This window comes from Octopus bimaculoides, chromosome 2 (assembly GCF_001194135.2).
Source record: "Octopus bimaculoides isolate UCB-OBI-ISO-001 chromosome 2, ASM119413v2, whole genome shotgun sequence".
Classification (NCBI taxonomy): domain Eukaryota; kingdom Metazoa; phylum Mollusca; class Cephalopoda; order Octopoda; family Octopodidae; genus Octopus; species Octopus bimaculoides.
In genome coordinates, this window is record NC_068982.1 from 136,480,726 (window position 1) to 136,485,725 (window position 5,000).

Here is a 5,000-nt window from a genome sequence, read left to right on the forward strand (position 1 = left end):
TATATATATATATATATATATATATATATATTTACATGTGTGTATGCATTCGCGTGCGCATGTGTCTGTTTGTTTCAGAATTTGCATTACCACTAGTTTCTGTGACATTTGTTCCAGATCTCAGCGTTTTTATAACATTCTTGGCGATGTTAACTTCCATCTTTTATGGTTAATAGTACAGTACCAGTTAATTACTGCGGCGGTTCTTCTCTTTTTCTGCCTCTCCCTGTCTCCCTATCTCACTCTTTATCTCTCTGTCTTTCTCTCTCTGTTTAACTCTCTATGTCTCTCTCATTCTTTCTTTTTTCCTTTCTACCATTTTCACATTTTCTTTTGTTCTTTCACCCTCCTTCCATTTCTCCCTGTCTGAGTCTGTCTCTCTTTGTCTGTCTCCGTATGTCGCTCTCTGTCTGTCGCTCTCTGTCTGTCGCTCTCTGTCTGTCGCTCTCTGTCTGTCCGTCTACTGTCTCTCTTTCTTTCGGTCATTGTCTTAGAATCAGACATAGCCAAGAAATGAGAAAAATTACACATAAGAAAGCATCAGAAAGTATCCTTTATTTTCAGCAAAAATAAATTCCGGGACAAACACATTGTTTATGAAAGTAGTTACCATTTTTTCCCGTGGCAGACTTGCAAAACAAGAAATTTCACCCTCATCATTTCCTAACATTTAGATGTGCCCCACCATGATCCTGCGATCATTCGACTCGTACGAACATTTGTGCACCAATGATATTTCTTAAAACATGATTATAAACGACACGTCCTTTTGTCATATCTAACCCAATGAATGAAAGGCCTCACACGTCCTGAAAGTCAGATACAGTTAGAAATACACGTAATACACGCAATACAATCAGATATTTCGATTTCCTCTCTCCTCACTCTATTGATTATTGGTAAATGTTATAATCACTATTGATAAAAGTTATAACGTCCAAAACACGAACGAAACTAGCCTTATACAATCAGCTTATCTTTGACGTAACACCTCTGCGCAGCACCCGTATGTAAATATTGATTTAAAATTTTGATACAGGGCCAGCAATTTATGAGGAAATGGTTAGTCTATTACATCGACTCCAGTGCTCAACTGGTATTTATTTTATCAACCCCGAAAGGATGAAAGGCAAATCGGCGGAATTTGAACTAAAAACGTAGAGACGGACGAAATGCTGCAAAGCGTTTTGCCAGTGTGCTGTCAATTCTCTCAGCTCGCAGGCTTATCCACATGTAAATATTGATCCCCCCGCCCAAAAAAACAACACGGTATCATATTCGCCATTTGTTTTTAGACAAAAACTTCTAACAATTTGGATTAATATTTTAAATATTTTAATGTCTCCTATTTAACGCCAATTTGCATGATGAGTATGGAAATGCCTTCTGTATTAATAGAGAGACGTTTTACTTTTGCAAGCATCCTGCTCGAAGATCTAGTATCATTTTCCTAAAAACATGACACATAGGAACAGTAAAAAGAAGAATACGTTTAATAACTAACGATTTCTGCTAGCCATATATATATTCTAGGTACACACACACACACAAGCACGCACACACATATACACGTATACACATATAGATATGTACACACGCATATATTCACATACACGTACATGCATGCATACATACATACATACATGCATACATACATACATACGTACGTACGTACGTACATACATACATACATACATACATACATACATACACATATATATATAATTGTATTAAAGGGATTGTATATATGATTAAATACAATAATAAATAAGCGAATGTATCATTTCTTTGGTGCAAAAAAGACGTTATTTACTTGTACGAACGCGTGTTATTTTAGCGGCAAAAGCTAGTAAGAAATATAAATACAAACTAAACTAATTATTGTATTTTTAAGCAGGAAAATAAAATTATATGCAATTTGTATTAAGCACTTAGTGTGAATAGCAAATGTATATTCTGTAATTGAATTTTTCATCTTAAGTAGAGTTGTTGTTAGTTAACATATACACATCGTTAACTAGCTTCAGGTAGGCAGAAAAACAGGTTTTCTGTAAAAGCTGTTGTGAATGAAATTATTCTAGATATGCTAAGTGCTTACACGACACAAACGAAACGTTTTTTCATTAAATGAAGTAAATATCTCGTATTATTCCGAATAGGATTTTGCATTAACTCATCTTTTATGTCATAATAGATTAAAGGTATTTAACATTCTGTGGGAATTCACTAGTTAAAATTATGAACGCCAAGGCTGTATCAGCATTTGAAAAAGAAATCATTTATGGGCATTTAGGATGAATGCATTTGAATTTATGGTTTAAAGCGTTTCTTGCAAATGACAAAGGGAAAATGAATTTTAGCAAAGTAATAGAATCTGAAGCTGTAGATGTTTTATTAGTGACTCACTTCCTGGTTGCAAATGTTTCATTCCACGCTCGTTGGTACTTCCTTAGGAAAACAAATGAAAGTTAAAATATTTGAGCTTTTGTCGTCTTTGTAAACCTCAATGCGTATGCATGTAAAGCGCCATCACTCATTTAAGCTGATTGAAGACGAATGAGTAACAGAGATAGAGGTGGAGACATTTTGCATACAGGGTAAACGCTTTGTGATAGTTACGTATGTTTTGAAAGATGATACTAGGTTCATTATGTTTCATGACTTTGAGTCAGTTAATTAAATATCAATCAGATACTGGGTTGGTTTGACTGCTTATGTTATTTCCATACAAACGTGAAATCTCGTAATTATATGTGGAATATCTACTTTAATAGGTTTTAGCATATTTTGTAGTGCTTTAACAAGTCCTAGTTGCTTTAAAAATTAAACTTTTTTTCAAGTTGAATCTGAGCCTTCTCCTGTACATTCATAAGGCTCTTATGAAATATGGGTTAATTGAGTTTGTACTTATTTGTTCATTCAGCTCTCTGTGTGTTATTTAAGTCGCAAAATGATAGAACCGAGAAACAAACCAGAGATATTACTGTATTTAAGGCGACTGTTCATGCTCGGAAATTGAAAATGTGATATAGTATATATTACATTCAAGCATCTGAGAAATGTATGAAATGTCAAGCAGAAAAATCGCATGTCATTTAAACGCAAATTACCACAGAAATCATTGCGTGTGTCTATGCTACAGAAACCGAATTGTCCCCTGTGAAACACATTACGAAGGAAATCTTCCAAGTAAGCAGTATTGTTGATATATTATAAATCAAATTCTTTTCGATTAACCAGTTCCTCGATCTTGTGAGAGATAAACTGAGAGATCTAGATTCCTTAGGCAAATGTACGACTTTTATTGTACCGTTCATAAATGAAATAAACTATAAAACAATTCTATTCTTTCTTATTTAATCATATTAAAACGGTAGAAATGTAACTGTTGCACTAGAGTTGCGTTTGAATTTTAAAAGCTCGGTGAAGAGGAAAATTGACTCATTATGTATACTATTTAAAAAGAAATTTCAAAAATTTACCGATTTAAACAAGGTTATATAAGATATTACAATTCCCTGTGTGAAAGAATGTGAAGATTGAGTGAAATACTTTATATTGACAAAGGTTATTCACAGCCGTTTCTGCCACTAAACATTAGCAGGTTAGTTCTAGTGAGAATAATTACATTGAATGGAAATTATATATTCCTCGCCAACGGCTTATATAAAATTGCAATTGATCGTTTCAATGGAAATTAATTAATGAAGACTGTAGCTATCTCCTTATAGTAAGTATCGCTGAATATGTATGTCTGTGTGAGTGTGTGAATAAAATGTCGTGTGTGAATTGTATTGACACTACTTACATTGATTGAATAGATATTGATATAGTATTGCGATTTACGTTATCGACTACCGAAAAAATAAAAGTTCAAATCCACATTGAAAGTATTTGAACTCTAAATAGCATTTTCGGGCAGTATATATATTTTCATGCCCTTTAGAAACCGAACTTGTTTGAAATGTTATAAAGTCATTTGCAGTTTTAGAAATACTCAGCGTAAATCAAAAAGCAATGTAATAGAACTGGAACAAATCCTCGTCAGTTAATACTTCATGCTCCTTAGAAAGAGTAGTGTGCATGCTTATTAGAAAGCCTGTTGTTATGCCACTGAGGTGGCATGAATGGGATTATGGCATCCTTCAGCTTGTGTATCGTTTCTCAAATCACTGGAGCTTCACATTTAGGTGAGGGTCGACGTCTGCTGTACGGGACTAGTGTTGTTCAAGAGTTGAATGGTACTTTTTTCCCACCGAAATCGCGAGCATTAAAGGTATAGTTCATCTTTGCGAGGATTTCAATCTGAAGAATTGTAACAAATAGTTTTTAAAAAATTAATACGACTTTCTAATTATTCTGCAAATCCATAGCTTTTCAGGGAATAATGATCATGAACTATGATGAACTTTTGCGAATATTCAACCGTCTGCTTCGGAATTGTAATCCTGTTACTCCTACAATAATTACATATTAAACTCTTTTATGAATATCAGTTGATTATTTATTATTAATTCGAAACATCGACTGGCGTAGCAAAAATGTATTTTACGACACTCATGCTAGCCTGGAAAGTTTTTTCTCAAGAATAGTCAAACTTCCATTAAATATGTGAAATTTATAGAACAAAGGATGAAGACAAGTGTATTAAAGTCTTTTACGTTTCAAGCCTACGCTCTTCAAAAGAAAAGAATAAGAGAAAACAAACAGAGAGAGAATGAAAAAGATAATGTAGATTTTAGCGGTTATGGTTGGGAATCGAAGCAAAGCCGTGAATTCAACGTTAGAATGTACCATCTAAACGACGCATTATGTCAAATCTTATGTAATTTAAGACTGCAATATCCCACGATTATCTAACAGCAAACATATGGATGATATTAATGTAAATGGTTTGAAATAACATTATGCAATAATAATAACATAAACACGGATCGTAGAATTTTATTAATTTAATTTAATGAACAAAACATACGGTAAAGCAAACATGAAGTCGTGAC